A 10,778-nucleotide genomic window follows, 5' to 3' on the forward strand; every position below is an offset into this window, starting at 1 on the left:
AATTATACATACCTAGGGCTGAAGATCAGTTCCACTGGAAAGTTTAACTTGGCTATTAATGAACTGAAAGAGAAAGCAAGGAGAGCTTTCTATGCCATCAAAAAGTCAACACATGTTGACATCCCAATTAGGACCTGGCTCAAAAATATTCCAATCAGTGATTTAACCTATTACACTATATGGCAGTGAAGTTTGGGGTCCACTCACAAAAAAATGATTTTGGAAAATGGGAAAAACATCCAATCGAAATCCTGCATGCAGAGTTTAGTAAGAGAATCCTCCGGGTCCAGAGGAAGACTCCTAACAATGCATGCAGAGCAGAATTAGGCCAATACCCTCTAATTATTAACATTGAAAAAAGAGCCGTAAAATTTTGGAAACACCTAAAACTGAGTGACCCCAAATCCTATCATTATAAAGCCCTCAAAAGCCAAGAGATGAACATAGCGAAGAGTCCCCTCAGTCAGCTGGTCCTGATGCTTAACAAACCATCAGCCAACAATAACCAGCCTCAGGACAGCGACATCATTCCACAACAAATCCGACCCAACCAAATTATTAATCAACAGAAACAAAAATACGAAAACTATTGGCTTGAAACAACAAAAACCCAAAGTAAACTTAATTGCTATCTGGCCCTAAATAGACAATACACAGTGGCAGAATATTTGAGCACGGTGACTAATAACAAAGTCAGAAAAACATTAACAATGTACAGACTCAGCGAGCACAGCCTGGCCATCGAGAAAGGCCGATATAGACAAACCTGGCTGCCCAGAGAGGACAGGCTGTGTTCTCACTGTAATCAAGGAGTGGTGGAGACAGAGCTCCACTTCTTGACTGCATGTGAAAAATATGAACATATTAGAGAAGAATACTACCCTAAATTCATAGAAATAACAAAAACAAGGATACAGTTTGACTCTATCCAGGCAATCCCCTACTTATTAGGGGAAAAAGCTGAATGTTCCAGGTTCTTATTTATATCCAATATTTATTTGTAAATACATAGTTTTATTTTGATTGTCTTGTTCCAGACAGACAGACAGACAGGCAGGCAGACAGACAGACAGACAGACAGACAGACAGACAGACAGACAGACAGACAGACAGACAGACAGAGCAATTTACAGTAAGCAAGAACAAAAAAACATGGTAATATCGTAATATCTTAGTCAGCGGGTCTAGGGACTATATGCACGAACACAACCACAACCACCAGACAGAAAACCCTTTGGACTCGACCAGATTATTTATTAGAAAACAAAAATAAAGCTACCTGACATATAGTGTGGTACGAGGTGTATTTCCGTAGGATTTTTTTGCTAAAAGTGATTTTTTTGCTTTTTTGGCGTATTTCGAATAGTATTAGAATATCTTGCGTTTATGTAAAGTTGACAGGTGTTACTGCAGGGAATAAAGGTATTGCAACTTCTCACTCTTGAATGTCCTCCCTAATAGTGTTGACACAGTCTCCACCATAGCATTTGCAGAGAGGAGTGCAAGGCAGGTTATTGTTTGAGAAAATATCATAGAAGTTGGAGCTGCAATGCATTCACAAGACACCAAGTCAAGTAACAGCAGGAGAACATCAGTGTCGGGTGACCAAACGCATATGTCTCGCAAAGCACCATTAGCAACAGAGGCCCTTGATGAGGAATCAGGGTATTAGCCTCATGTGTGTGCACCTTCTCAAAATTACGTCCCTTGATGAAGTTATATATGACAACCAGCGTGAAAGAGCTGTCCCTTGAGAAATACTCAAGCAGTCCCTGGCCTAACACACATGTCAGCTTCCTCTTGGTTGGTGATGCAGATAGGAGTTCCTTGATGGACATGGTGAGCTTCATCCCTGGATGGATTTCGTATTCTACAGATGAAGTTGCTCTCTTCTGTCGAGTCTTATTCTTTAAAGACTGATCCATGTACCGATCAAAGACAATGCGTCCATCATAGCCAGCCATCATCGTTTTGATGCGTTTGTTGAATGCATCCTGAAGATCTGCCAGCTTCAGCATGGTTGGTGTCTTCTTCATGCTCTGAAGCACACCCATGGCCTCAACTATCAGAACTTTGACAGGCTGTGGGATACCTGGAAGATCTTCCTGCATCAGATCAGGCTCTGGGACAACTTCAAGAGGCTCTGCCTTGGCATCTTCTACTGCATGCATCAGACTGGCTTTGTCTGTGGGAATATACAGGGTTCCATCAACAGCACACAGAGAACAGGGAACTATTGACATCTCATATTCATTGTCTCTTGGTCGGCTGCCTTGGATGATTTAAAATCGTCCCAGCAGTTGACGTTCCTCACGCAACTTGATGACTTTGTCTCCGATACGTACTTTCGTTTTTTCCATCCAATTTGAAAAGGTCTTCAACTTGAGTTTTGTCATTTTGTCCCACACTGAGAGACTTGATGTAGAGATCAATCGTCAAAGCGCTTCTGGCCCTTATCTGCAAAATTAAGAATGTCATTTTTTGCCCCATCTGACACAAGCGCTGATGAAACCAGACTCTTCAATGGTGTGTTCTCTTTGAATGGATTGCGTCCACAGTGCAACTCAATCAATTTACATTGCTTGAGAGCATTTTCTCTTGACCTCAATGCAATCTCTCCTGAGAGCTGATAATGTTCTTTCCTTGAAGACCTGGAAGCTTTTGGGAAGCTGTTGAGGTACTGATTCACTAGACCAGAAAGATGAGATGTGGTAGTGACTAGTCGGTCCAGAGCTGCTTCATCTCTACTGAGTCCAACCATCCCACCATGTCCCTTTAGCTTCTTGATTTCCTGCTCAAGGGCTTGATCTGTGAAGAGATGAGTGAACGGTATCTCTGACTTTGCCACCACAAATTCACAGTGCGTTCCATGTTTCTGGGTCATCCTGTTCAAGAGCGTTCATTTGGGCAAGATAGACTGGCATCAGTCGAGCATAGTTAAGGAGATCACGAGCAAAGAAATACTTGATGAGTTCCTCTAAGGATGACAAGTAGCCCTCCCAGTCACCTGACCGACAACAGAAAGACGAAGAGAAAAGAGAAAGACAGCAGCAGCCTGGCTGATCTTGGCACCTTACTTTGAAAATAGCTGATCCTTGTAGATCAGCTATTTTTGGCTAAAGTTCTCCTTGGAAAAGGGATGCTATGGTTCAAGTGGTTTAATGTAAAAAAATAAAAAGTTCCACAATGATTTGGTGGGCCCCTGTAGTAACTATGAGGACCCCCTAGGGGTCATGGGCCCCATGTGGAAGACCCCTGGTATTGGCTAATACTATTTTTTGATATCAGAGCCCAGCTACAAATACTTTTATGCTTCATTTATGATCTAATTTGACAATATTCTGGAGCAGGAGCAGAGCGAGGAATGTAATGAGAACTGGGATAGGCCCAGGGGTCAGTCCGGGAGGTCCCAGGTGAGGAAACACCCCTACCAAAAGTCAAAAAAGATTCTTCTGACCACTTTAAAAGTTTAAGAAATCAACTCAGAATGTTTTAAAACATACAAAACAATTATAATATTATGAAAATCGGACATTAACTGGCTGGCATACTGTTCTGGGAGGTCCCAAATAGATGACCCCCCCAGAAACGGGGTGGGGGTCGGGAAAATTTGAACCCCATCATTTTCTCATAGTTTGGCACAAAAATCCTACGGGAGCTGTTTTTTTGACGCCTCGTACCACACTAATACTGGAAAGAGACAAGTAAGACACGCGAACGCAGGAAGCGAACGCAGCTCGTAAATTGCGTTTTCTTTTTTTTTTAAGCTTTTTTTTTTAAAGTTTCTTTTTAAGTTTTAAGTTAAGCTGCACCCTCTGGTGGCGGGCGGTGGTGGTGTTACAGCGTGACACACACAGACAGACAGACAGACAGACAGACAGACAGACAGACAGACAGACATGTTCTGCTAGGTCTCATAGTTAGTGCTCACTGCATTCACAACTACCCAAACCCGAAGCTAAATGGAATGCTGTCTATCACTAAACAGAGAATACACACTGGCTGAATACCTGAGCACGGCAAACACCCAAAACTCAGGAAAGCATTGACTAGGTACCATAGACCACTATGTTCACTGAGTCTGTACCTAGCATTACTAGGTACAGACTCAGTGAACATCGACCAGGTACAGACTCAGTGAACATTGACCAGGTACAGACTCAGTGAACATCGACCAGGTACAGACTCAGTGAACATTGACCAGGTACAGACTCAGTGAACATCGACCAGGTACAGACTCAGTGAACATTGACCAGGTACAGACTCAGTGAACATTGACCAGGTACAGACTCAGTGAACATTGACCAGGTACAGACTCAGTGAACATTGACCAGGTACAGACTCAGTGAACATTGACCAGGTACAGACTCAGTGAACATTGACCAGGTACAGACTCAGTGAACATTGACCAGGTACAGACTCAGTGAACATTGACCAGGTACAGACTCAGTGAACATTGACCAGGTACAGACTCAGTGAACATTGACCAGGTACAGACTCAGTGAACATCGACCAGGTACAGACTCAGTGAACATTGACCAGGTACAGACTCAGTGAACATTGACCAGGTACAGACTCAGTGAACATTGACCAGGTACAGACTCAGTGAACATTGACCAGGTACAGACTCAGTGAACATCGACCAGGTACAGACTCAGTGAACATCGACCAGGTACAGACTCAGTGAACATCGACCAGGTACAGACTCAGTGAACATTGACCAGGTACAGACTCAGTGAACATTGACCAGGTACAGACTCAGTGAACATTGACCAGGTACAGACTCAGTGAACATTGACCAGGTACAGACTCAGTGAACATTGACCAGGTACAGACTCAGTGAACATCGACCAGGTACAGACTCAGTGAACATTGACCAGGTACAGACTCAGTGAACATTGACCAGGTACAGACTCAGTGAACATTGACCAGGTACAGACTCAGTGAACATTGACCAGGTACAGACTCAGTGAACATTGACCAGGTACAGACTCAGTGAACATTGACCAGGTACAGACTCAGTGAACATTGACCAGGTACAGACTCAGTGAACATTGACCAGGTACAGACTCAGTGAACATTGACCAGGTACAGACTCAGTGAACATTGACCAGGTACAGACTCAGTGAACATTGACCAGGTACAGACTCAGTGAACATCGACCAGGTACAGACTCAGTGAACATTGACCAGGTACAGACTCAGTGAACATTGACCAGGTACAGACTCAGTGAACATTGACCAGGTACAGACTCAGTGAACATTGACCAGGTACAGACTCAGTGAACATCGACCAGGTACAGACTCAGTGAACATTGACCAGGTACAGACTCAGTGAACATTGACCAGGTACAGACTCAGTGAACATTGACCAGGTACAGACTCAGTGAACATTGACCAGGTACAGACTCAGTGAACATCGACCAGGTACAGACTCAGTGAACATTGACCAGGTACAGACTCAGTGAACATTGACCAGGTACAGACTCAGTGAACATTGACCAGGTACAGACTCAGTGAACATTGACCAGGTACAGACTCAGTGAACATTGACCAGGTACAGACTCAGTGAACATTGACCAGGTACAGACTCAGTGAACATTGACCAGGTACAGACTCAGTGAACATCGACCAGGTACAGACTCAGTGAACATTGACCAGGTACAGACTCAGTGAACATCGACCAGGTACAGACTCAGTGAACATTGACCAGGTACAGACTCAGTGAACATTGACCAGGTACAGACTCAGTGAACATTGACCAGGTACAGACTCAGTGAACATTGACCAGGTACAGACTCAGTGAACATTGACCAGGTACAGACTCAGTGAACATCGACCAGGTACAGACTCAGTGAACATCGACCAGGTACAGACTCAGTGAACACAGCCTTGCAATAGAGAAAGGCCACAGACAGACCACACCCCCAAGGGAAGACAGACTATGAAATAGGATCCGAAAGGAAGCACGCACATCTCAAGACATTCTGCAGGTGCTGGTCAAAAATATACGTACAATGAAAAAGGAAGGGATGTCCGCACACTGAGTTGTAGCTCCCAGGAAGATTTATTTATTTGTTACAACGTTTCGACCTCTGTGGGTCTTCGTCAGGTATGAGTACACAACATCAAGAGGCGTATTATATACAACAGCATATGGGCAGGTCAACAAGGAACAAGCTCTGTTGCAATGATGAAAATCAAGATAGACACGCCCACCACATCAGAAAGGATGAGGCTGCTATCAGCATGTAGCATATGTCTAGCTAAGGACTCTATATATTTATACATATATAGAGTCCTTAGCTAGACATACCCTACATGACCACCTGTCCACTGTACCATAATACATCAGAGACACATACTGTCTGTCCACTGTACCATAATACATCAGAGACACATACTGTCTGTCCACTGTACCATAATACATCAGAGACACATACTGTCTGTCCACTGTACCATAATACATCAGAGACACATACTGTCTGTCCACTGTACCATAATACATCAGAGACACATACTGTCTGTCCACTGTACCATAATACATCAGATACACATACTGTCTGTCCACTGTACCATAATACATCAGAGACACATACTGTCTGTCCACTGTACCATAATACATCAGAGACACATACTGTCTGTCCACTGTACCATAATACATCAGAGACACATACTGTCTGTCCACTGTACCATAATACAGAGACACATACTGTCTGTCCACTGTACCATAATACATCAGAGACACATACTGTCTGTCCACTGTACCATAATACAGAGACACATACTGTCTGTCCACTGTACCATAATACATCAGAGACACATACTGTCTGTCCACTGTACCATAATACAGAGACACATACTGTCTGTCCACTGTACCATAATACAGAGACACATACTGTCTGTCCACTGTACCATAATACAGAGACACATACTGTCTGTCCACTGTACCATAATACATCAGATACACAGGATCTATGGATTCCATGCATCCATGGAATGCATGGATGCATAACAGAGAGAGTAGAGAGAGAGAGAGAGGGAGAGAGGGAGGGAGGGAGGGAGGGAGGGAGGGAGGGGGAGGGAGAGAGAGAGAGAGAGAGAGAGAGGGGGAGGGAGGGAGGGAGGGAGGGGGAGAGGGAGGGAGAGAGAGAGAGAGAGAGAGGTCTATAAAGGTACTTGTTTGTCCTCAGGCTGCTCTCTTCCAGGAAGAAGTACAAGTGTGGGCGGTTAGCAGCGTTTACCAATGCACACTGTGTGTGTGTGTGTGTGCGTGTGTGTGTGTGTGTGCACATGCGCGTGGCTTACATTAGCATGAGAGCAGCAGAATGTGTGAATATGTTAGTGTGTGTGTGCGCGTGCGTGCGTGTGCGTGCACGTGTGTGTGTGTGCGTGCGTGTGTGTGCGTGTGCGTGTATATGTTAATGTACTCACGCTCGTTTTTTCTCAGCCAACTCTATCTTATACAACAGCTGCCTGTCAATCACACGTAACCATGGAGACCATGGTCGACACAAAACGCAGGATACAATAAATGTGAGGCGACAACGTCATGTTTAACAACCTGCTTATCACCGTAATGCAGCGCTTCTCAACCAATCAGGGGCCAGTATTCAGTCGTTGTTTGAGCCACGGAACCAACGTTTGATGACATTTAGCCTCTCAGACCCATCTGAGCCACGGACCACCATTTGATGACATTTAGCCTCTCAGACCCATTTGAGCCACGGACCACCATCTGATGACATTTAGCCTCTCAGACCCATTTGAGCCACGGACCACCATTTGATGACATTTAGCCTCTCAGACCCATTTGAGCCACGGACCACCATTTGATGACATTTAGCCTCTCAGACCCATTTGAGCCACGGACCACCATTTGATGACATTTAGCCTCTCAGACCCATTTGAGCCACGGACCACCATGTGATGACATTTAGCCTCTCAGACCCATTTGAGCCACGGACCACCATCTGATGACATTTAGCCTCTCAGACCCATTTGAGCCACGGACCACCATTTGATGACATTTAGCCTCTCAGACCCATTTGAGCCACGGACCACCATTTGATTACATTTAGCCTCTCAGACCCATTTGAGCCACGGACCACCATGTGATGACATTTAGCCTCTCAGACCCATCTGAGCCACGGACCACCGTTTGATGACATTTAGCCTCTCAGACCCATTTGAGCCACAGACCACCATTTGATGACATTTAGCCTCTCAGACTGAGCCACGGACCACCGTTTGATGACATTTAGCCTCTCAGACCCATCTGAGCCACGGACCACCATTTGATGACATTTAGCCTCTCAGACCCATTTGAGCCACGGACCACCATTTGATGACATTTAGCCTCTCAGACCCATTTGAGCCACGGACCACCGTTTGATGACATTTAGCCTCTCGGACCCATTTGAGCCACGGACCACCATGTGATGACATTTAGCCTCTCAGACCCATCTGAGCCACGGACCACCGTTTGATGACATTTAGCCTCTCAGACCCATTTGAGCCACAGACCACCATTTGATGACATTTAGCCTCTCAGACCCATTTGAGCCACGGACCACCATGTGATGACATTTAGCCTCTCAGACCCATCTGAGCCACGGACCACCGTTTGATGACATTTAGCCTCTCAGACCCATTTGAGCCACAGACCACCATTTGATGACATTTAGCCTCTCAGACCCATTTGAGCCACGGGCCACCGTTTGATGACATTTAGCCTCTCAGACCCAAAATGAAAGAATATTTTTGTTATTGTTGTGTAACCGGTGTAGTCTGTCTCTCTCTGCGTTGTGTTGAATGGACAGACGGACCCAGAACTCTCTTTGAAGACAACACTTTATTCTGACAAAGAATAATCACAGACACGTCTCCACGTTAGTTCTTTATGCAAGGACTCCTCTCTCATTCCATGCGGAAATACAGAAGCAGCGACAGTAACATAACACAATCATAAAACGTAACATACCTGACAAAGAATAACAACAGACACGTCTCCACGTTAGTTCTTAATGCAAGGACTCCTCTCTAAACAGAGTTGAACAAACACCGTATAAATCATTTTGCAACAAGTACAATGCTTATTTTGTTATATAGAGAACAACAAAGACACCCACCTCGTTCCATGCGGAAATACAGAAGGAAGAGGTGGAGGTGTGGCAGAGCATTTATACGGGGGGCAAGGAGGAGCCTTAAAGGAGCTGTGACCTCTAATGCACTATGTACTCTTATACACATGAACCATGGAGAATTAAGTCAGGTAGAAGCACTTATTTATATCATATTTTGTGCAATTATATAACACTGTTACATTTGGATACAATTGTGTCTACAATTCCATGCTGTATTGATGTTGGTACCATTAAGAGAGATAACATGGTGTTGGTACCATTAGGAGAGATAACAGGCAAACGTTGATCAAAAATAACAATTCTTCTACATTCTCCAATTGTGTAGACTTGTTGTAAATTCAGTAATGCAGATTTTGATCAATAATTCAACTCTCAGATCAATAGGCTCGGGCGACCCCCACGGACCCCCATCTGGAAATATGTAGTTCTTTAGCCACCGTACCCCCATCTGGAAATATGTAGTTCTTTAGCCACCGTACCCCCATCTGGAAATATGTAGTTCTTTAGCCACCGGACCCCCATCTGGAAATATGTAGTTCTTTAGCCACCGTACCCCCATCTGGAAATATGTAGTTCTTTAGCCACCGTACCCCCATCTGGAAATATGTAGTTCTTTAGCCACCGTACCCCCATCTGGAAATATGTAGTTCTTTAGCCACCGTACCCCCATCTGGAAATATGTAGTTCTTTAGCCACCGTACCCCCATCTGGAAATATGTAGTTCTTTAGCCACCGTACCCCTATCTGGAAATATGTAGTTCTTTAGCCACCGTACCCCTATCTGGAAATATGTAGTTCTTTAGCCACCGTACCCCCATCTGGAAATATGTAGTTCCAAAAGCAGCACTCTGCCAGTGAGAGAGAGAGAGGTGTATGGCTGTTTTACATGCTGTCACCTCTCGGCCAATCAGAGAGCACTTACAGTGACATGACATGTTGTGACCTCTCAGCCAATCAGAGAGCACTTACAGTCACATGACATGCTGTCACCTCTCAACCAATCAGAGAGCACTTACAGTCACATGACATGCTGTCACCTCTCAACCAATCAGAGAGTAGCCTCCAACCCATACAGGCCTGTAGCCATTCCAACAAAAATGTCTTCTAAATCCTAAATCTTCTGAAAACCCTATAATTACAATTTGCAGTTCAGTCATTTATTAGATGCTCTTAATCCAGAGTGATTTACAGTAAGAACGAACAAAAACATGGTAATGCATCACAAAATAGTCATCATGAATCAGTTTAGCCTTACTTACGCCTGTAAGGTCGTCGAAGCTAGGGGAACTGCTACAGCAAGTGCTGCAGGCTAAGATGGAGTCTGAAGAGGTGGGTTTTCAGACTACGGTGGAAGATTGGGGGGTGAGTCGAGTTTGCAGTTCTCTGATTGCAATGGGAGTTTTGGAGCCACATCATGCCTATATCAAACTATTTCATATTGTAGAGAAGATTAACCCTAACACTCACATGAAGATGTGAGTCTTCTCCATTTTTGAAAAGCAAAAGTGTAAAGTAACAATTATGTCTGTCTGCCTGCCTGCCTGCCTGCCTGCCTGCCTTCCTGTCTGCCTGCCTGCCTGTCTGTCTGTCTGCCTGCCTGCCTGCCTGCCTGTCTGTCTGCCTGTCTGTCTGC

This window comes from Electrona antarctica, assembly GCF_951216825.1.
Source record: "Electrona antarctica genome assembly, chromosome: 1".
NCBI classification, from domain to species: domain Eukaryota; kingdom Metazoa; phylum Chordata; class Actinopteri; order Myctophiformes; family Myctophidae; genus Electrona; species Electrona antarctica.